We start from the raw sequence: 24,394 nt of genomic DNA on the forward strand, positions 1-24,394 counted from the left end.
CCTTGGCTGCAGTTGCATGTCAGATTTAGAAACTTGGCGATCCTTAGTATATTGGTGAAAGACAAGATCAAATAGGAAAATAAAAATGAAGCCAATGGTTTCTGAACTTGATACTCTCCATTTGATCTTTTACTGGTCCAAAATGTTGAAAGCATGACTGGTGGAAAAAGAGAGTAATACATACGATTATTCTGATTTGATTGCTGGAATTGACGTGAAACACACGCCTCTATTACATAATAATTCAAACAATTATCTTAGTTTAAAGTATATCGAAATCCATTCGATGTCTATACATTATGCAAATAAATTAGAAAGGAAAATATTTGCAGGACGGTTGCTCATGTTGGAACGGAAAATACCATCAACTAATTTATTTTTGCCAACCGGGATTGCATTGCAAAACGGAAATACCAGGTTTAGTACAATTACACGGAGAGAACAGAGGGTAGGGAATTCGAAGTGAGTTGGGGCAGTACCTGCACTTATAAGAAACTAGAAGCGAGTTGTAACAGTAGGAGGAAACTCATTGGCTTCATTGCCCACTATGTATAGTCTAATTGTATAGAAGCGAGCAATAGAATTTACGAAATATATATAGTGGAAAAACCTATTGTTCAGCCTAAAAGAAAAACAATACCAATGAAGACACACCCGTAGAGATGATCTAACAGTACCCGTTTGTTAGCTCATGTAGTGGTCACGAAAATCTTACCTTCTCTATCTCGAGAGTCTGTTTTAACTATGGAGAACATTACTTTCTCTCTCTAGTGGGACCTCTTGGTCAGTTGGTCATACTCTCGTATTCTCTTTGTCCTATGTTTTTCTTTTCTTTTTAAAGTAAAGTATTTTAAATTTAACTTAACTTTTATACAAAAATAGTAGAACATGTGACATTAAATTATTATATTATTGAAACAATAGTCAACTAGATATTTGTTTGTATCGATTGTGAAGCATACCAATCTTTTGTTTTGTGGGTTCGTAATTAATTATATTTGTACCATTGATCGGGCCATATTTACACTATTTAAATAAATCATGATGAAACTCTAATCTCTACTATATTAAATGGCTAGAGGTGGTGAGATGGTTGGTACGTCCGTATCCGCCTCTGCAAGCTCGCGCCTATGCGTGGTTTATGCGTGAGCCGCTCCTTTCCTGTCTCTCTCACACGATCTCTGCCGTTCTGCCGTTCGTGGCTGTCTCAACGCACTGAAAGTGGGTCCCATCACGCGCTAGCAGTTCACACACACACCTTACCCAAGCACCGCCGTGCACCACGCGCCTTAGATCTTCTGCCGCCGCCGCCATTGAAGGTCGCCGCCGCCATTGAAGGTGGAGACAGTGGACAGCAACTTCGTTCAACAAAGTCGCTAATACAGGCGCCGCCGCACGCCTCTTCCGGTCCCCCTTAGTTAGTATCTTCCCCTGTGAGGCTTCGCCTCTCCTCCTCATTCACCGATCCATCGGGAGAGCGCTGTCATCACGGCTGCAACTGTAATGGGTCCGCTGGAGTTCTCGTCGGCGTCTGAGGCGGCGACCCTGGACGACTTCTTCATCTCCAGAATCTTCAGCGACGAGCACGACAATGAGCCGTGGATCCCCGCACTCGCCGGAATCATCTGCGGTCAACACGCCTCCAGCAAGCGCGAACTTGATCGACGTCTGCTTCATCCACCAGGTTGGTTGTGGCCGGCTGCTCCTTAATTTGTTGCTTGGTGCTGAATTCCTAATTTTTTCTGTTCGTTCCTTAATTGGCTCCTCTGGTCCGATGTGGGGGTTGAACGCTAATTAAACTGTTCTTTTGCTGCTCCCGGTTCAGTCTCGTGTCTAATTCACTTCCCTCATAAATAGAAGGGTTATTGCATACAGTTTAATGTAGTTACAAGAAAATCTGCCTTTTCTAGATTCGGTATCTAAATTGAAAGACTGCTGATCCATTTACTTGTTCTATCCAGGTATTATGTTTGAAAACAGGTCATGAAGGAAAAACAAAAAAGGTCATCATCATGAGGTCATGAGAGAGTTGCAAGTTTTTCTTAATTGTTTGTCTAGAACAAATATACTGCAGAAAAGGCAAAGTTGCTATTGTTAAGTCCTTATGCAAGTGAACGATACAAATGATATCTTATTAATAGTCATCCAACAAACTATTTAACCCAGAGTGTCTGATTGGCAGGCATTAAAGAATGGATATCCAAGAATGGCATTGGCTGAAAGAGCTTACTACTGACATTAGCTTGGTGAGAGTTTGTTTTCTTGTTGTAGTCTCAGTGTCATTAATTAACCTTGATGTTTTCTTCATGATACTTGGGAGCCAGAGGGAAGAAACGAGAATCCATTACACTAGCCACTGCAGTCTAAACAAACTATATGTCCAATTAACAGTTTAATACCGGAGTTTAATGTAAGAAGTAGCTGTAGTTACATTGTAAATCAAGTTTGGGATACTTATTATGTAGAGAAAAGAAATGAGTTAATTTTAATCCGGAAGTCGACCACTAAATATATAATTATACAGTAGGGATGCAGTCAACGTTAAATTTGTGAGCTGCAAATGGCTGCCAGATTGCCTCAAAGAAGAAAGCAGCTGTCTGCTCACTACGTTGAGAAGGAATTACTGAAAGCCATGAGGAATTTTATTTTAATATGTGATGTGAATTGGTAACTGATGGAAATACCTAGGATTCCTAATTCTCTTTAAGATTAAATTGTGCGCAATATGCAGATCGCTGAGAGCGTTGGTGGGACGGAGCATGGTGTTCCAACTTCCAACCATCGTTTAGGTAGGTTTTTTCTGTCAGAAGAAGAAGCCTTAGATGGTGACCAGGGAGAGGAAGATGGTCTAGGTCAAGGGCTTATGAACAATGAAACCGTAGGTGTTAGTATTCTAAGTAGTCATTGGTTGAGATCCACGAAATGACATAAACCGAGGTTGATCAAGGTAGACTGATATTTTTGCTGATGAATATGTGATACTTACCTGCAAGTACCCTCAATACAAAAAAGAGATTCTCTTAGCGAAGCCTCAGCAAAGTTCTTCGTTAGCAGAAGCTCGTATTCCCTTAGTACAACTGTGAGATTCTCTTACTAGCTGTACTTTCTTTAAAAAAAATTCTTTGAGTTTGGTTCGGTTCTGTGCATCATCTTACTCTGAATTTTGACATGTTTCTGTCACCAATGAAGTGATATGTACTAATTTGTGTTCCACTTATCATGATTAATATAGGCAGGTGGATGATGTTGTAACGGAGCTACGGAGATAGATAATGGCAAATGGCCACTTGTCATAGTACATAATAAACACATCTCCAAGCTTATGGAAAATTCAAAGAATAGGCATCTGATTGAGACTTGGAGAGAAATGCAGCATTGTGCACATCTCAGAGTGGATCAAACGATAACTGGTAATGTTCCTCACCTTGTCAACTGGATGCCCTTGCACATGTTTCTTTTTGGTACTTTATTTTAAGATATTAATATAAGTACAGTTCACCTTATTCAGAGTTGGCAGTAACTTGTACCCTGTAGTTGGGCACAGATTGACTAATGTGCAATTACGTTATGCACACCATCCTACCTGATGTTATGTCCCTTGTGTTTGCTAAATACAAGTGCAGTTCACCTTCTTCGCATAGATTGACTATTCTGTGCAATTAGATTATATATGTGAAATTATCACCATCTTACCCATTATTATCCTGCAGATGGAGTCGTTCTGCTGCCTCTCCAGGGACTCTCAGCCTTGTGGGCTTTCTATCCCCGCCTCCGATTTCGGTACCGACGTCATGGTCCTTCCCCGATGGAGATGCTCGCCAAGGATAACTTCCTCCTCGACCTCGCATACCCTGGATGGCACCTCGCCCCATTGCCTCGATGGAGATGCTCGCCAAGGATGACTTCCTCCTCGACCACGCATACCCGCGCCAACAGCTCGCCCCACTACCCCGCTTCAGGTGAGCGTGCCTTGTATCGTACTTCAGTTTCGGGGGAATTTGGGCATCAGTTGTGTTCTGGTGATTTTTTTTGAGATCTGACCGAACATGCTAGCTGTAGTGATACATGTTATGCTCCAAATAATCAATGAGAAAAACAACTACAAGTAGAGTAAGTTTACTCACAATTATCACATGATGTTGTTTGCTCAAGGATAGCACAATATACTGTATGCTCAAATAAGCTTGCTCAGGGATAACACAATATATGCTCAAACAAGTTTCCTGTTACATGATGTTGTTTGCTCAAGGATAACAAAATTTATGACGTTGTTAATTTTGTTGCACTGTAGATTTTTTTTTGTCAGTATTAACTGATGAGTCTGCAAGTTTATTCTAAGGGAAAGGATTTCTGTTATAAAATATAATTCTTCATTTACAAGTGTATATTGTTTCGTAAGACTAAATTATGCATTTATTTGGTCCAGGAAATTGGTTGGTTGCATTCTGTGTAGAGCTTGCTGTAAATTTGGATCATTCGCATTCTTCCAATACAAAGTAGCTACTTCTATAATATTCCATTACTCATCTAATAAGAAGCAAATAATCCGAACCTTCTATTTGTTAGGGATGAGTTTAAAACTTGGATAAGATGTCTACGACTGTACCACACAATATATATAAAGACCAAATTCATTGCTATTGTGCTTTGTGAATTTTTTCTTCTTGCCAACCTATAATTGACTACTTACTATGATTTCTTTCCATACACACATGTAAAATCTGCCACAGGACTATTATTCTTCGCTGATATAGGCAGTGTCAAGTGCTTCAGATTTTATGTGGTGACCATTGGATGTTAATTGCAATGTTGGTTCTGTGAGGATCTCGCAGGAGCCTAAGGAATCAAGTTCACTCCAATGCAGAAATACAATGGAAAATGCAGCTCAAGGTAAATCAACTCAGAAATTTTAGTACCTCTAGATTTCCTAGGCTCCTTAAATGCAGTGACAAAGACTGTAACTGTGAAATATGAAGACAATGAAGTTTCCTATATCAATGAACTTGAGTATATAAATTATGAATATGGGCAAATGTCTGGCAGGTTAGAGTTGATAAGCAGTATCTATAACCATATTGCTTGCACATAATATGTTGGTCAAAGTCTCAAGGACCAGGACATTTTTAATTTCCATATCTTAGAGCTGCCACAGTGCTCCCTGGTGTCTATTAAAATGCGTTGTCTGGAAAATAATGTGGACGAGGTTAACAAACTGTATATGGATTTGACTCAACTTTTACTGTGATGTAATGAAGTTTTATCATGCATTTCCTTTGTTACACTTGATACTCCCAAATACGCCATTGACGATTCTTTTTATGTTGAAGAACAGAGTTGGCTCAAATTTTCCATGGAGATTGGGTATCTATGGTCTTTGCATTGACTAGCTAATGCATTTGTGTTTTAGCCATACTTACCATGTAAATTATGGTCATATTCAAGTAATCTAATAGTACAATGTGAACCGGGTACTATCTTTCTGGATTATTGTGAACTACAACTCTCAGTGTTCAAAGCTATTATTTGTAGACAGATTGCATAGCTAGAGTTCTCGAGAAAATGGCCAAGTGATGAGTTGGATCTTTCTTCACGGGCTAAGGTATGTCCCATGTAGAAATTACCATTGTTGTTCTACACCCATCTTCTTACATCTAAGTTTCTCTATACATTGTTCGTTTCTGAGTTTGGAATAATGGTTGCTACTCCCATGATGAATAGCTTAGCTAAATTGTTTTATGAATTATCTTTGTGTGAGTCTAGATATTCAAAACTGTCCTTGCATGTGTGCCGCTGAGAAAAACTTTTGTTTTGATGTTGTACTGAGCATGACATCTGTGTTGTACTGACCCCAACATCTGTTGTGTAATAAATTAGATGGAGATGCAAAGGAATAATAGAAGACGAGAATGGAGAATAGAAGAGCAGAGGATTGAAAGTTTCAATGCTTAATGCTTATGAAACTATTTTCAATTTCTTAAACTCAGAATATTGATTTTGTGAGCTACTGCGATTATGTGCACCGTGCACATAGCATTTGAAATGCTATATGATTACAAAAGATACATCAGTTATAAACTGTGTACTGAATAAAGCAGCATTTTTATACACTTAGGACTGCATTTGCAAACTGAAAACTTTCCGGGGTAGATGTGCCCTTAAAACATTCCTCTTGAAACTTTTTGGTGCACATTTTAGACGTAAAACCTTTTAGGGTATATTTTGCATATGCCCTTAATTTTTTGGGGATGCGCTCTTGAAAATTTTCGAGGTACATAAAATATGTGGCCTAAAGGATATACGTACTATTCTGGCACATTTTTAAAGTGTCCTTAATAATTTCCGAGTAGCTGCTAAATTCGACACATTTTATGTGCCCTTAAATATTTGAGGGCACAATCACATATTTTGGGATGCTTAAAATGCCCCGAATTACATACCATGAGGGGAGGCCATCTCCTTCGTGGTCTTCCGTGGCAAATGGCTGGATGTCCCCCTGCAGATCAAAGAAAATGTGACAGCACCATATTCATCTTGCCATTTTGCTCAAAAGCAACGTTGAATTTTCCGTAACGAGGAAACTTCAATTCACCAGCCTGCTTCCTTTGTGAAGGATGAAGCTCAGGAGTATGCATTTGCAAGTCCAAAGCCTTGAGAAAATATTTTACTGTAATTATTTCTACCTGAAGCCAACATTTGCTGAACCGTTTAGATGCATTATTTTGACACATGTGCAAATACAAAAAATAAATGGAAAAATATAGGCCGTGACAACGCACGGGCATTCAACTAGTAACATATAATATGCTCAAAATTTAATTAAAGATTAGATTTAAATTTAATTGAGGTATACTATTAATATATGCATATATTTTAATTTGATATAAATATAAATTCATGATAAATTCATAGTATCGTGATACTACGATACGAGTCTATGATACGACATTCCTGACAATAAAATAATACTAGCTTGTATCTCGATACGGACAACTTTGCTTGTAATCCTACCCAACTATGGTTTAAGAAAACGTGTTCCTTCTTTGCAAAAAAAAAAAAAAATCAGAAAAAAAGAGAGAATGTGTCCCTCTTTAAACAAAACACGGACAGTTCAAGACGACTCGCAGATGCAGCCGTCTCCGAGATGCATCGTAGCCAACATGCCTTCACCGGCCCAAGGCGCCGCTACACTTAGGAATAGGAATACTTTTCAAAGTCTTGGCACATTGTGGCAGGCTCTTGTGAGCTTAAATATCTAGGTGTAGCAGATGACCACGTCAAGTCTTAATCTGACCAAACGCATAACAATCCTACCTTCTCTCTACCCAACTTGCGGGTGTTTCTAACTAGGGCTAAAATTAAAACTTAAAACTCGCGAGCTAAATGAGTAACTCGCGATTTGGCTTCACTGGTGGAAAAAGGGCCATTAGTCGCGGTTTGCAACATCCATTAATACCGGTTGTGCAACCGGTATTAAACATGCGGGACTAAAGCCCCCCCCCCCCCCCCCCCGGCCCCTTTAGTCGCGGTTGCTAACGAACCGCGACTAAAGACCCGTCCACATGGGCGCCAGGCGACGGTCGGGGCGGAGGACCTTTAGTCGCGGTTCTTCTGGCCAACCGCGACTAAAGGCCGCCGCAGGTTTAGGGTTTTAGCCCCCCCCCCCCCCTCCCCCTAATCCTGGTTTCTTTTTAATTTTTATTGTTTTATTTCTTTTGTGTTTTATTTTAGTTTTGAAGGAGTTTCACATATTCTACGGTACTACATACATGCATATGAATGTACAATTTCAAACAAATTTGAAATTAGAACCAAAAAGAATTCAAGAGGAATATACAATATATATTCAATATCATCGGATGACCATATACAATTTTGAACAAGTTTTCATACATAATTTAATGCATATGAAGTTCTACGTCCTCTACATAGTGTTCTCCTTTAGGATCGACGACTTCCCTCGTGAACCATCCAGCTAGTTCCTCTTGAAGTGGTCGGCGAGCTTCTGGACTAAGCAACATCCGGAGGTTATTCCTCTTGACATTGTTATCACACGGAAACCGCTCAGAGGTGTATCTCCGGATCATCTCACAAACATAGTATCCACATAGATTGGTCCCCGGTGGCTGAATATCCCCAGTCGCAGCCACTGACCGCATGAATTGTAGCTCTTTTTTGAATTCACCGACCCTTTCATATGAGAACCGTATCCAAACCCTACAAGGCAAATAAAATTAAATGAACAAGAGAGTTATTAGTTACTTGATATTAGGAAATGAACGAAATAGGCCGATCGATATAGAGCGCAAATGAATGAAAATAATTACTTCTGCAGCATTCTTCTCATGTCGCCCCAAAGCTTTGCATCCAGAGTCAGAGAGTTGTGGACGAGACATGTGGAGGTGTCAAATTTAATTACTAGCAGAATCCAGTGGAACCTGCGGACACGATACATGCACAGTCATGCATAACTCATCGATTAGCCGGCCACATACCATGCATGGAGTAAACAAAAGAGAATGTGCTCAAGACAGAAACACTCACCCAAAATGGTAAGGAAATAGAATATCACTTTTGAGTTTCTGCTTTGTAAGAAACCGCCACAGGTCTTCCTCCACGTCGGCGGGGTGTTTTTCTAACACATATCCATTAACGATGTGTGGGTCAATGAACCCAACATCATGGATGTTCCTTACTTCGCATTCCTTAATCTTCATTCTGCATATATAATAGCGTACACAACAATATAGTTAGAACATATATATAGTGCAGGCAATATGAACGAGATGGGGTAGAAATAAATCACTTACAGAACGTAGCAACTGATGAAAGATTTGTCGAGCTCGCACAGATTGAAAAGCTGGAACAATTCACTCAGATGAATTGTTACATAGTAATGTTTGAAGTGATGCTCATATCTAACTTCCGCATAAATATATTCTTTGGTGTTTTTATTTTTTATGTAACCCTTGTACCATTTCAGCAGACTTTTCATTTGTGGAGGTAGATCCTCTTCCTGCGCAGGCTCGACGAGAGGCCCATTCGGCACATATGTAATTACTACCTCCTTCACTGGCGCCTCATCAAGGCCTAATAGTGCACGAAGAGTCATACCGATCAGGGCCGCTTGTTCTCTGGCAGCCGTTACGGTCATTCCCTGTTCTGCCGCAGCTGCTATGATTGTGGGGACCATTAGTTCAGCATCCGGACCGGCGGCTTTCACTATGAGCGGGGCGATCGATTGTTTACTTTGTTCCCCGAGCTGGGCAACTCGTTTCCCGCTTTTTTTACTTGCTAATTCTTTCTCGGCCTCCTCCAAGGCTTTCTTCTCCTGCTTCTCCGCCAGCTCTTTCTTCTCCTTCAACATGAGTGCCTGCCTACGAAGTTCACGTGCATAGTCGTCAGGCAGATTCTTCGCGGCTTGGGATGGTGTGCTCAAAAATGACTTAGCCCACTTCTTTTCCTTGTCAGAATATACTGGCTTGGGCTCGGGCTCTCTTCTCGCTTGGCATTCCGCCCTCCATTTCTCATGGTGAGCAGCCGCGGCCGCGTCGACTTCCTAGGCACTACTTTCCCAAGGCCTCGTGGGTAGAGGCTTCAGTGATGGCTCCGGTACCTTTGTGGTCTTAGGTACATAAGGGTCCGGGTTAATAGTCCAGGACTGCTTCTCCTTCTTCGCCGGAGGTGGATTGGGGGGCGGCGTCTGCTTACCCGCCCGGGGCGGACTGGGGGGCGGCGGCTGCTTACCTGCCGGAGGTGAATTGGGGGGCGGCGTCGGCTGACGTGAAGGAGATGTTGGTGAAGCACCACCACCACCACCACCACCGCCACCGCCACCACCACCGTAGGGGGGGTGGACTTGTTGGCCTTGGCGCCTCGCCTGGAAACTTGATAAACTTCTTTTGCCATAGAATGAAATGGCGCTTAACATCTCCAAGTCTTCTCTCCCCTTCAGGTGTAGCAATGTCAATCTCCAGGTCCTCAAACCCTTGTACTATGTCCTCCACCGTGACACGAGCATAGCCATCTTGAATGGGCTTGTTGTGATGGAGTGCTCCAGGTTCACATGGTAAAGCACTGCCGATGGCTACCTTCATGGACATGTTCCCCATTGGATAATACAGATGACATTCTTTCATCTCCTTTACATCGTCCACGGGGTAGCGAGGAGGCTCCGGTGCAGTAATTTCGATCGCCGGAGGCTCCGGTGCAGTAATTTCGATCGTCGGTGCATGTGCACCAGCCGGTGAGGCCTCCGTGGAAGCCACGCTGCTTCTCCGCTGCTGGCTTCCGACATCCGGTGGATGATCTTCATGCTGCGTCCGAGCTGCCTCTCTTTCTTGTACTAGTACATCCACGGTTTTCTTCATCTCATTGAATTCCGATGCCAACCGCGCCAGCTCATCTTTTTGCCGATCCGCCTTCCTCTTACGGCTTCTGTAACTGTAGGGGTCATCTTCCCGGGAAAACCCTTCTTCCCACAAAATGACGCCTTTGCCTCGTACACGTCCTCCGTGTTCAGGATTCCCGAGGGCTCTTGTCAGCTGGTCATTCTCTCTGTTGAACTTGATCTTCCCCTCTTGAGCATCCCTCATTGCATCAATAAGGGCTTGGGTGGGTTTAAACTTTGTGTCTCGGCGGGTACACTCCCCTGTCACCGGGTCTAGCGTTCCCCCATGCCCGTACCACCAGCTTTTGGCCCTAGGGTCCCATCCCTCGGTACCTAGAGGGATTCCTCGTGCCCTCAGGTCATCCTCCATCTTCTGCCACTTATGCTCCGAAAGGCGGTATCCTCCTGGCCCCATAATATGATTGTACTGCTTCTTAGCCGCATTTGCCTTATTTTTATCCGATATGGACTTGAATTCCTCTGATTTCTTTTGCCTCACAAATTCGGGCCAATCATCTTTAATCTTCTCATACTGTCCGGTGAAATCCGGAGTATTCCCCTTCTCGACATATTGAGCCACTAAATTTTTCTTGTATGTGCGGAATGCTGTGGCCATCTTCTCAAGAGCGAACTCTTTGACCAGCCTCCTCCTCTTACGTCCCTCCGGATCGTCGTTACCGAATTCATCTTTTTTGCGGTATTCCGGAGGTAGAACGAAATGCTCCATAAGCGTTCTCCAGCATTCCTTTTTCTTTCTCTTGCTGACTAAACTGGAACCAACACGTGCCTTCACTGGCTCATGCCATTCCTGGACGGTGATCGGGACGCTGTCTCTAACAACGACTCCGCATTGGTTGATGAACTTGGTGTACGCCTCTTCGGGCTCCAGCGGCTTGCCTTTTGGACTGATAACATCAATGGTATATATCACTCCTTGTTTCAGCGTCTTGGTTTTGCCACGCTTTGTCTTCACCGATTTTTTCGACGATCCGCTGGCCGAGGGCTAAAATAAGAAAGAGAGTCGAGTTAATACACATATTTATTGAAATCGGTAAATTTGTATCACCAGAGGCTCAATGTATATATATACCTCGTCGGAGGTGGTGATTGCTAATTGCTTATCAACATCGCCGGAGGTGATTGTCGACGGTTCAACTCCATCAACAGTGCCCGTTCCTTCGTCATCACCTCGCCGACGACCTTCATCTTCACCGCCAAGGTTCAGATAAGAAGAGATATCGTCTTCTTCATCTTCTTGGGGCGGCGGCACATAAAGAATGTCGCCGTTTATGATGCCGAAAAGATGTGCCTCGGCTTCCGGATTATAGTTATCCCTAATCGGGTCGGCTCTATCGTCCGCCATATGTGTCACTCCTGAAAACATGTAGTAAAAACTAATTAATTGTGTATATGCCAGCATTATCACATCTCTTCTACATATAAAGAGAGAGGGCGACGAGGGAGGCGAGAGGGGGGACGCGTATTAATTGTGTATATGCGGACGATCGACCTCGCCTCGCAGTGACCGCGTGACCGAGAGACCGGTGGCGGTGGCGAAAGGGCGGTGGCGGTGACGGTGGCGGTGGCGGTGCCGATCCTCTCTCTCGTAAAAACAAAAAAAAACCCCGCGCGTATAAGGAGGGGGCGGCGAGGGCCTCTCGCCGCCCCCTCCGTATACACGCGGGGTCGGTGGCGAAAGGGCGGTGGCGAAAGGGCGGTGGCGGTGACGGTGGCGGTGGCGGTCCCTCCTTTCTCTCTCTTTCTCTCTGGCGCGCGAGAGGGTCGCGCGGCGCCCCCTCCATATACACGCGGGGTCGATCGGTGCCCCGGCCCTCCTTAACATTATTTTGTTAATAGCGCGTAATTATAATTATAACATATATATACCTCACATCAAGTTTTACTTTTTTTTGTTAATTATCAAGTTTTACTTTTTTTTTGTTAATTTACCGTTTTTGTTAAACTAATTAACTAGTTAAAATTAAAAAGAACAAAAAAACACAAAAAACTAAAAAAGAAAGAACAAAAAACCCCGGCCGGGGCTCCTCTCCCTCTCTCTCTCTGATCACCGCGCGGGTACGGCGGCCGTCGGCCGGCCTTCTCTCCTCTCTCTCTCTCAGCGCGCATCTCTCCTCTTCTCTCTCACTGCGGCGGCGGTGCCGACGACGACGAGGGGCGTACGGGGCGACGGGCGCGCGCGCGCGACAGGGTGTGGGCGAGGCGGCGACGTGTACGAGGGAGGACAACGGCGCGACGCGCGAGAAGGGCGACGTACGGCACGAAGTCGATGAGGAGACGGCGGCGGAGTCGACGAGGAGGCGGCGGCGCGAGTCGACGGCGGCGCAGACGACGCGAGCGACTAGGAGGCGGCGGCGCAGAGATCGGCATCTGTCGGCGTTCGCGAGGAAGAAGATGGAATCGAAGCGTGCGCGAGCGCGCGAGTTTTTATAGGCAAGGGGCTTTAGTCGCGGTTGGGGTCACCAACCGCGACTAAAGGGTAGTTTTTAGTCGCGGTTGGTGACCCCAACCGCGACTAAAGCCGTTTTTTCGCCATTTTTGCGGTTCCCGCGGAAACGACCTTTAGTCGCGGTTGGGGACACCAACCGCGACTAAAGGTCCTTTTCCAGTTTAATTCGAAATACAAATAATATATGAAAAAATTCAGAAAATAAAACTAATTCATTTCAAAATCTTAAAAATACAAATAATATATCAAAAAGTTCAGAAAAATAAAAATAATTCATTTCAAAATCGTCAAAATACAAATAATACATCAAAAAATTCAGAAAAATAAAACTAATTCATTTCAAAATCTTAAAAATACAAATAATATATCAAAAAATTCATAAAAATAAAACTAATTCATTTCAAAATCTTCAAAATACAAATAATACATCAAAAAATTAAGAAAAATAAAACTAATTTATTTCAAAATCTTAAAAATACAAATAATACATCAAAAAATTCAGAAAAATAAAACTAATTCATTTCAAAATCTTAAAAATACAAATAATATATCAAAAAATTCAGAAAAATAAAACTAATTCATTTCAAAATCTTAAAAATACAAATAATACATCAAAAAATTCAGAAAAATAAATTTCTTCCCGCCTCTGTCTTTCCGCCTCCCTATTCCCACCAGTTTTTTCCGGCCGCCTCTGTCTTCCCGCCCCCCTCTTCCCACCAGTTCTTCCCGCCTCTGTCTTTCCACCCCCTCTTCCCGCCAGTTCTTCCCGGTAGCCTCTGTCTTTCCGCCCCCCTCTTTCACGGGCTTGCAGGAAGAAATTCCGAGGAGCAACTTCCGAAGATGTCGTAGGGCGTGGGCACCGACGACATCTTCAAGAAGTTGCGCCATGGGAGATTTTCCAACCCTTTACTCCATTCATGGGGATGAAACTCTCCCTACCTGCTAGGTTGGCTTGTTGGTCTGCTTGCCAAGGCGTATCGATGCTCCTTTTATAGGCACGACGCCGCTTCTGCTTTGTCTTGTTCCTCCGACAGGGCGTCGTGCGCTACATGCTTTATCTCATCGAGCAGTGCGTCCACCCACGCGTCCTTATCCTACCGATAGCTTTAGTCCCGGTTGCACCCACTAGCCGGGACTAAAGCTTACCCTGACATCCTTATCCCACCGACAGTTTTATTAGATGATACAAAACCACCTTTAGTCCCGGTTGCACCCACCAGCCGGGACTAAAGATTAGATGACCAGCTCTAGATTCCTCTTCTTCCCGCCATTTCTTCTTTGTCTTCCCGCCTCTTTCTTCCCGCCACTTTCTTCCCGCTCCCATTTTCCCGCTCCCATTTTCCCACCATTTCTCACTACATATATGTAGCCCGGCTTGGCCAGCATTATCACATCTCTACAATCTCTCATCACTCTCTCATGGCTTCCACCGCACCCACTCTAACCTACCAGCAGGTGGAGGAGCTTTGCGCCTCGAACTGCCCTTGCCCACCGGGCTACCGCGTCCCCGCCGGCTGGAGCCTAAGCGCCGGAGGCGTGCCGGTCCCTCCCGTCCCTCAGGGCACTGCGCGCCGGGCGGCCATCACAAACCACTACTACCTCGATGTCACGCCGGAGCAGCGGATGAATCCCCGCTGGCATCCCGATAACCAGCATACTTGGGACGCCTTCTTCATCAATCGGCGTGACAGGGCGCTCGCCAGGTATGAGGAGGACGGTCTGCTTCCTGGGAACTTCCACGAGGCCGGTCGTCGGCTATGGTGGTACGACCGGACTCTACAGAGTGTTATGGACTACATCACGGCCAGCGATATCCCCCGCCTGCGCTACCCTCAGTTCGAGCCACGAGCGCCGCCCGACGACAGCGACGACGACAGCAGCGATGACAACGGCGGCAACTTAGAAGGCGACGACTACCAGTACAACGGCGGCGACTATGAAGACTACGAGTATGCATATTATACGCCTAGGCAGGAGTATGACTAAGTCACTCCAAATTTCATATGTATCATCAGTGGTATTTATGGCATGGCCAATCAATTTCGGCAATGCTAGATCCACCAAATCCCATGCAATTACGGCTCCTCTAGTCCTTTTCCCATTATACGCCTAGGCAGGAGTATGACTTAGTGATACGTCTCCAACGTATCTATAATTTCTGATGTTCCATGCTTGTTTTATGACCATACCTACATGTTTTATACATACTTTATGATGATTTTATGCATTTTATGTAACTAACCTATTGACGAGATGCCGAAGTGCCAATTCCTGTTTTCTGCTTTTTTTGGTTTCAGAAATCCTAGTAAGGAAATATTCTCGGAATTGGACGAAATCAACGCCCAAGATCTTAAAATCCCACGAAGCTTCCAGAACACCCGAGAGCCACCAGAGGAGGGCCCTGTGGGCCCCAGTGGGCCGCACCCCCCTATTGTGTCGTCGCCTCGTCAGCCCTCCGAATCCGTCTCTTCGCCTATATAAAGGTCCCTGACCTAAAACATCGAGACGGAAAAGCCACGGTACGAGAAACCATCCAGAGCCGCCGCCATCTGATACGCGTACAGCACGCGTCCGTTGGGAACCCCAAGAGGAAGGTGCGATGCGTACAGCGGCAAGTTTTCCCTCAGTATGAAACCAAGGTTTAATCGAACCAGTAGGAGCCAAGAAGCACGTTGAAGGTTGATGGCGGCGAGATGTAGTGCGGCGCAACACCAGGGATTCCAGCGCCAACGTGGAACCTGCACAACACAACCAAAGTACTTTGCCCCAATGAAACAGTGAGGTTGTCAATCTCACCGGCTTGCTGTAACAAAGGATTAGATGTATAGTGTGGATGATGATTGTTTGCAGAGAACAGTAGAACAATTGCAGTAGATTGTATTTCAGATGTAAAGAATAGGACCGGGGTCCACAGTTCACTAGAGGTGTCTCTCCCATAAGATAATTAGCATGTTGGGTGAACAAATTACAGTTGGGCAATTGACAAATAGAGAGGGCATGACCATGCACATACATGATATGATGAGTATTGTGACATTTAATTGGGCATTACGACAAAGTACATAGACCGCTATCCAGCATGCATCTATGCCTAAAAAGTCCACCTTCAGGTTATCATCCGAAACCCTTCCAGTATTAAGTTGCAAACAACAGACAATTGCATTAAGTATGGTGCGTAATGTAATCAATAACTACATCCTCGGACATAGCATCAATGTTTTATCCCTAGTGGCAACAGCACATCCATAACCTTAGAGGTTTCTCTCACTCCCCCAGATTCACGGAGACATGAACCCACTATCGAGCATAAATACTCCCTCTTGGAGTTACTAGCATCAACTTGGCCAGAGCCTCTACTAATAACGGAGAGCATGCAAGATCATAAACAACACATAGATATAAATTGATAATCAACATAACATAGTATTCTCTATTCATCGGATCCCAACAAACACAACATATAGCATTACAGATAGATGATCTTGATCATGTTCGGCAGCTCACAAGATCCGACAATGAAGCACATAAGGAGAAGACAACCATCTAGCTACTGCTATGGACCCATAGTCCAGGGGTAGACTACTCACTCATCACTCCGGAGGCGACCATGGCGGTGTAGAGTCCTCCGGGAGATGAATCCCCTCTCCGGCAGGGTGCCGGAGGTGATCTCCTGAATCCCCCGAGATGGGATTGGCGGCGGCGGCGTCTCTGGAAGGTTTTCCGTATCGTGGCTCTCGGTACTGGGGGTTTCGCGACGAAGGCTATTTGTAGGCGGAAGGGCAGGTCAGGGGGCCACACGAGGGGCCCAGATGACAGGTCGGCGCGGCCAAGGCTTAGGCCGCGCCGCCCTACCATCTGGCCGCCTCGTGGCCCCACTTCGTTGACTCTTCGGTCTTCTGGAAGCTTCGTGTGAAAATAGGCCCCTGGGCGTTGATTTCGTCCAATTCCGAGAATATTTCCTTACTAGGATTTCTGAAACCAAAAACACCAGAAAACAGCAACTGGCTCTTCGGCATCTCGTTAATAGGTTAGTTCCAGAAAATGCATAAATATGACATAATGTGTGCATAAAATATGTAGATATCATCAATAATGTGGCATGGAACATAAGAAATTATCGATACGTCGGAGACGTATCAGCATCCCCAAGCTTAGTTTCTGCTCGTCCCGAGCAGGTAAACGATAACAAAGATAATTTCTAGAGTGACATGCCATCATAACCTTGATCATACTATTGTAAGCATATGTAATGGATGCAGCGATCAAAACAATGTAAATGACATGAGTAAACAAATGAATCATATAGCAAAGACTTTTCATGAATAGTACTTCAAGACAAGCATCAATAAGTCTTGCATAAAAGTTAACTCATAAAGCAATAATTCAAAGTAGAGGTATTGAAGCAACACAAAGGAAGATGAAGTTTCAGCGGTTGCTTTCAACTTATAACATGTATATCTCATGGATATTGTCAATGTAAAGTAATATAACAAGTGCAATATGCAAGTATGTAGGAATCAATGCACAGTTCACACAAGTGTTTGCTTCTTGAGGTAGAGAGAGATAGGTGAACTGACTCAACAATAAAAGTAAAAGAAAGGTCCTTCAAAGAGGAAAGCATCGATTGCTATATTTGTGCTAGAGCTTTGATTTTGAAAACATATAGAGAGCATAAAAGTAAAATTTTGAGAGGTGTTTGTTGTTGTCAACGAATGGTAGTGGGCACTCTAACCCCCTAGCCAGACAAACCTTCAAAGAGCGGCTCCCATTTTATTTTATTTTTGTGTGGCACTCCTTCCAACCTTTCTTTCAAAAACCATGGCTAACCGAATCCTCGGGTGCCTGCCAACAATCTCATACCATGAAGGAGTGCCTTTTTATTTTAGTTTTATTATGATGACACTCCTCCCACCTTTGCTTTCTCAAGCCATGGCTAACCGAATCCTTCGGGTGCCGTCCAACAATCACATACCATGGAGGAGTGTCTATTTTTATTAATTAATTTGGGACTGGGAATCCCATTGCCAGCTCTTTTTGCAAAATTATTGGATAAGCGGATGAAGCCACTAGTCCATTGGTGAAAGTTGTCCAACAAGATTGAAAGATAAACACCACATACTTCCTCATGAGCTATAAAACATTGACACAAATCAGAGGTAATAAATTTTGAATTGTTTAAAGGTAGCACTCAAGCAATTTACTTTGGAATGGCGGAGAAATACCATGTAGTAGGTAGGTATGGTGGACACAAATGGCATAGTGGTTGGCTCAAGTATTTTGGATGCATGAGAAGTATTCCCTCTCGATACAAGGTTTAGGCTAGCAAGGTTATTTGAAACAAACACAAGGATGAACCGGTGCAGCAAAACTCACATAAAAGACACATTGTAAACATTATAAGACTCTACACCGTCTTCCTTGTTGTTCAAACTCAATACTAGAAATTATCTAGACCTTAGAGAGACCAAATATGCAAACCAAATTTTAGCATGCTCTATGTATTTCTTCATTAATAGGTGCAAAGTATATGATGCAAGAGCTTAAACATGAGCACAACAATTGCCAAGTATCACATTATCCAAGACATTATAGCAAATTACTACATGTATCATTTTCCAATTCCAGCCATATAACAATTTAACGAAGAAGAAACTTCGCCATGAATACTATGAGTAAAGCCTAAGGACATACTTGTCCATATGCAACAGCGGAGCGTGTCTCTCTCCCACACAATGAATGCTAGGATCCATTTATTTCAAACAAAACAAAAACAAAAACAAACCGACGCTCCAAGCAAAGCACATAAGATGTGATGGAATAAAAATATAGTTTCAGGGGAGGAACCTGATAATGTTGTCGATGAAGAAGGGGATGCCTTGGGCATCCCCAAGCTTAGATGCTTGAGTATTCTTGATATATGCAGGGGTGAACCACCGGGGCATCCCCAAGCTTAGAGCTTTCACTCTCCTTGATCATGTTGTATCATCTCCCTCTCTTGATCCTTGAAAACTTCCTCCACACCAAACTCAAAACAACTCATTAGAGAGTTAGTGCACAATTAAAATATACATGTTCAGAGGTGACATGATCATTCTTAACACTTCTGGACATTTCACAAAGCTACTGAAAGTCAATGGAATCGAAATATCCATCGAACATATCAAAACAGGCAATGCGAAATAAAAGGCAGAATCTGTCAAAACAGAACAGTTCGTAAAGATGAATTTTATTGAGGCACCAGACTTGCTCAAATGAAAATGCTCAAATTGAATGAAAGTTGCGTACATATCTTAGGATCACTCACGTAAATTGGCATAATTTTCTGAGTTACCTACAGAGAATTTAGCCCAGATTAGTGACAGCAAAGAAATCTGTTTCTGCGCAGTAATCCAAATCTAGTATGAACCTTACTATCAACGACTTTACTTGGCACAACAATGCACAAAACTAAGATAAGGAGAGGTTGCTACAGTAGTAAACAACTTCCAAGACACAAATATAAAATAAAATTACTGTAGTAAAAACATGGGTTGTCTCCCATAAGCGCTTTTCTTTAACGCCTTTCAGCTAGGCGCAGAAAGTGTGTATCAAGTATTATCAAGAGACGAAGTGTCAACATCATAATTTGTTCTAATAATAGAATCAAAAGATAACTTCATTCTCTTTCTAGGGAAGTGTTCCATACCTTTTTTGAGAGGAAATTGATATTTAATATTACCTTCCTTCATATCAATGATAGCACCAACAGTTCGAAGAAAAGGTCTTCCCAATATGATGGGACAAGATGCATTGCATTCAATATCCAAGACAATAAAATCAACGGGGACAAGGTTATTGTTAACGGAAATGCGAACATTATCAACTTTCCCCAAAGGTTTCTTTGTAGAATGATCAGCAAGATTAACATCCAAATAACAATTTTTCAATGGTGGCAAGTCAAGCATATTATAAATCTTCTTAGGCATAACAGAAATACTTGCACCAAGATCACATAAAGCATTACAATCAAAGTCATTGACCTTCATCTTAATGATGGGCTCCCAACCATCCTCTAGCTTCCTAGGAATAGAAGCTTCGCGTTCTAGTTTCTCTTCTCTAGCTTTTATGAGAGCATTTGTAATATGTTTCGTGAAAGCCAAATTTATAGCACTAGCATTAGGACTTTTAGCAAGTTTTTGTAAGAACTTTATAACTTCAGAGATGTGGCAATCATAAAAATTTAAACCATTATAATCTAAAGCAATGGGATCATCATCCCCAATGTTGGAAAAAAATTCAGCAGCTTTATCACAAGCAGTTTCAGCAGTTTTAGCAGTTTCAGGCAGTTTTTCGCGCTTTGCATTAGAAGTGGAAACATTGCTAACACCAATTTTTTTACCATTATTAGTAGGAGGTGCAGCAACTTGTGGAGCATTAGCATTGCTAGTGGTGGTAATAGTCCAAACTTTAGCTATATTATCTTCTTTTTCATTTTCTTCTCTTTCCCACCTAGCACGCAATTCGGCCATCAATCTTATATTCTCATTAATTCTAACTTGGATGGCATTTTCTGTAGTAACAATCTTATTATTATGATTTTCATGAGGCATAACTTTCGATTTCAAAAGATCAACATCAGCAGCAAGACTATCGACTTTAGAAGCAATTATATCAATTTTCCCAAGCTTTTCTTCAACAGATTTGTTAAAAGCAGTTTGTGTACTAATAAATTCTTTAAGCATGGCTTCAAGTCCAGGGGGTGTGTTCCTATTATTGTTGTAAGAATTCCCATAAGAATTACCATAGCCGTTGCCATTATTATAAGGATATGGCCTATAGTTGTTACTAGAATTGTTCCGGTAAGCATTGTTGTTGAAATTATTATTTTTAATGAAGTTTACATCAACATGTTCTTCTTGGGCAACCAATGAAGCTAACGGAACATTATTAGGATCAACATTAGTCCTATCATTCACAAGCATAGACATAATAGCATCAATCTTATCACTCAAGGAAGAGGTTTCTTCGACAGAATTTACCTTCTTACCTTGTGGAGCTCTTTCCGTGTGCCATTCAGAGTAATTAATCATCATATTATCAAGAAGCTTCGTTGCTTCACCAAGAGTGATGGACATAAAGGTACCTCCAGCAGCTGAATCCAATAGGTTCCGCGAAGAAAAATTCAGTCCTGCATAAAAGGTTTGGATGATCATCCAAGTAGTCAGTCCATGGGTTGGGAAGTTTTTAACCAAAGATTTCATTCTTTCCCATGCTTGTGCAACATGCTCATTATCCAATTGTTTAAAATTCATTATGCTACTCCTCAAAGATATAATTTTAGCAGGAGGATAATATCTACCAATAAAAGCATCCTTGCATTTAGTCCATGAATCAATACTATTCTTAGGCAGAGATAGCAACCAATCTTTAGCTCTTCCTCTTAATGAGAAAGGGAACAATTTTAATTATATAATGTCACCATCTACATCTTTATACTTTTGCATTTCACACAATTCAACAAAATTATTGAGATGGGCAGCAGCATCATCAGAACTAACACCAGAAAATTGCTCTCGCATAACAAGATTCAGTAAAGCAGGTTTAATTTCAAAGAATTCTGCTGTAGTAGCAGGTGGAGCAATAGGTGTGCATAAGAAATCATTATTATTTGTGGTTGTGAAGTCACACAATTTAGTATTTTCAGGAGTACCCATTTTAGCAATAGTAAATAAAGAAAACTAGATAAAGTAAATGCGAGTAACTAATTTTTTTTGTGTTTTTGATATAGCAAACAAGATAGCAAGTAAAGTAAAACTAGCAACTAATTTTTTTGTATTTTGATTTAGTGCAGCAAACAAAGTAGTAAATAAAATAAAGCAAGACAAAAACAAAGTGAAGAGATTGCGATGTGGAGACTCCCCTTGCAGCGTGTCTTGATCTCCCCGGCAACGGCGCCAGAAAACAGTCTTGATACGCGTACAGCACGCGTCCGTTGGGAACCCCAAGAGGAAGGTGTGATGTGTACAGCGGCAAGTTTTCCCTCAGTATGAAACCAAGGTTTAATCGAACCAGTAGGAGCCAAGAAGCACGTTGAAGGTTGATGGCGGCGAGATGTTGTGTGGCGCAACACCAGGGATTCCGGCGCCAACGTGGAACCTGCACAACACAACCAAAGTACTTTGCCCCAACGAAACAGTGAAGTTGTCAATCTCACCGGCTAGCTGTAACAAAGGATTAGATGTATAGTGTGGATGATGATTGTTTGCAGAGAACAGTAGAACAATTGCAGTAGATTGTATTTCAGATGTAAAGAATAGGACCGGGGTCCACAATTCACTAGAGGTGTCTCTCCCATAAGATAATTAGCATGTTGGGTGAACAAATTACAGTTGGGCAATTGACAAATAGAGAGGGCATGACCATGCACATACATGATATGATGAGTATTGTGACATTTAATTGGGCATTACGACAAAGTACATAGACCGCTATCCAGCATGCATCTATGCCTAAAAAGTCCACCTTCAGGTTATCATCCGAACCCCTTCCAGTATTAAGTTGCAAACAACAGACAATTGCATTAAGTATGGTGTGTAATGTAATCAATAACTACATCCTCGGACATAGCATCAATGTTTTATCCCTAATGGCAACAGCACATCCATAACCTTAGAGGTTTCTCTCACTCCCCCAGATTCACGGAGACATGAACCCACTATCGAGCATAAATACTCCCTCTTGGAGTTACTAGCATCAACTTGGCCAGAGCCTCTACTAATAACAGAGAGCATGCAAGATCATAAACAACACATAGATATAAATTGATAATCAACATAACATAGTATTCTCTATTCATCGGATCCCAACAAACACAACATATAGCATTACAGATAGATGATCTTGATCATGTTCGGCAGCTCACAAGATCCGACAATGAAGCACATAAGGAGAAGACAACCATCTAGCTACTGCTATGGACCCATAGTCCAGGGGTAGACTACTCACTCATCACTACGGAGGCGACCATGGCGGTGTAGAGTCCTCCTATTGGATTCAGCTGCTGGAGGTACCTTTATGTCCATCACTCTTGGTGAAGCAACGAAGCTTCTTGATAATATGATGATTAATTACTCTGAATGGCACACGGAAAGAGCTCCACAAGGTAAGAAGGTAAATTCTGTCGAAGAAACCTCTTCCTTGAGTGATAAGATTGATGCTATTATGTCTATGCTTGTGAATGATAGGACTAATGTTGATCCTAATAATGTTCCGTTAGCTTCAGTCCTGCATAAAAGGTTTGGATGATCATCCAAGTAGTCAGTCCATGGGTTGGGAAGTTTTTAACCAAAGATTTCATTCTTTCCCATGCTTGTGCAACATGCTCATTATCCAATTGTTTAAAATTCATTATGCTACTCCTCAAAGATATAATTTTAGCAGGAGGATAATATCTACCAATAAAAGCATCCTTGCATTTAGTCCATGAATCAATACTATTCTTAGGCAGAGATAGCAACCAATCTTTAGCTCTTCCTCTTAATGAGAAAGGGAACAATTTTAATTATATAATGTCACCATCTACATCTTTATACTTTTGCATTTCACACAATTCAACAAAATTATTGAGATGGGCAGCAGCATCATCAGAACTAACACCAGAAAATTGCTCTCGCATAACAAGATTCAGTAAAGCAGGTTTAATTTCAAAGAATTCTGCTGTAGTAGCAGGTGGAGCAATAGGTGTGCATAAGAAATCATTATTATTTGTGGTTGTGAAGTCACACAATTTAGTATTTTCAGGAGTACCCATTTTAGCAATAGTAAATAAAGAAAACTAGATAAAGTAAATGCGAGTAACTAATTTTTTTTGTGTTTTTGATATAGCAAACAAGATAGCAAGTAAAGTAAAACTAGCAACTAATTTTTTTGTATTTTGATTTAGTGCAGCAAACAAAGTAGTAAATAAAATAAAGCAAGACAAAAACAAAGTGAAGAGATTGCGATGTGGAGACTCCCCTTGCAGCGTGTCTTGATCTCCCCGGCAACGGCGCCAGAAAACAGTCTTGATACGCGTACAGCACGCGTCCGTTGGGAACCCCAAGAGGAAGGTGTGATGTGTACAGCGGCAAGTTTTCCCTCAGTATGAAACCAAGGTTTAATCGAACCAGTAGGAGCCAAGAAGCACGTTGAAGGTTGATGGCGGCGAGATGTTGTGTGGCGCAACACCAGGGATTCCGGCGCCAACGTGGAACCTGCACAACACAACCAAAGTACTTTGCCCCAACGAAACAGTGAAGTTGTCAATCTCACCGGCTAGCTGTAACAAAGGATTAGATGTATAGTGTGGATGATGATTGTTTGCAGAGAACAGTAGAACAATTGCAGTAGATTGTATTTCAGATGTAAAGAATAGGACCGGGGTCCACAATTCACTAGAGGTGTCTCTCCCATAAGATAATTAGCATGTTGGGTGAACAAATTACAGTTGGGCAATTGACAAATAGAGAGGGCATGACCATGCACATACATGATATGATGAGTATTGTGACATTTAATTGGGC

General features: G+C 42.4%; 1 long non-coding RNA gene across 6 annotated transcripts; it reads left to right on the top strand.

Moving 5' to 3' along the window:
• Window positions 1–1,180: 1,180 nt before the first annotated feature.
• LOC127311783 (uncharacterized) lies at window positions 1,181–6,105 on the top strand. 6 transcript variants are annotated; one of them, XR_011749811.1, is made up of 9 exons: window positions 1,182–1,684; window positions 1,962–2,017; window positions 2,183–2,246; window positions 2,732–2,789; window positions 3,233–3,410; window positions 3,711–3,959; window positions 4,731–4,890; window positions 5,333–5,599; window positions 5,875–6,105. It is a non-coding gene; the product is annotated as an uncharacterized lncRNA (long non-coding RNA). The 6 variants fall into 6 exon arrangements; XR_007857874.2 differs by having other exon boundaries at window positions 1,181–1,684; window positions 4,731–5,599; XR_011749810.1 differs by having other exon boundaries at window positions 1,181–1,684; window positions 1,962–2,003; window positions 4,731–5,599.
• Window positions 6,106–24,394: the final 18,289 nt, after the last annotated feature.

The sequence above is a fragment of the Lolium perenne genome, chromosome 7 (genome assembly GCF_019359855.2).
Source record: "Lolium perenne isolate Kyuss_39 chromosome 7, Kyuss_2.0, whole genome shotgun sequence".
Lineage (NCBI taxonomy): Eukaryota > Viridiplantae > Streptophyta > Magnoliopsida > Poales > Poaceae > Lolium > Lolium perenne.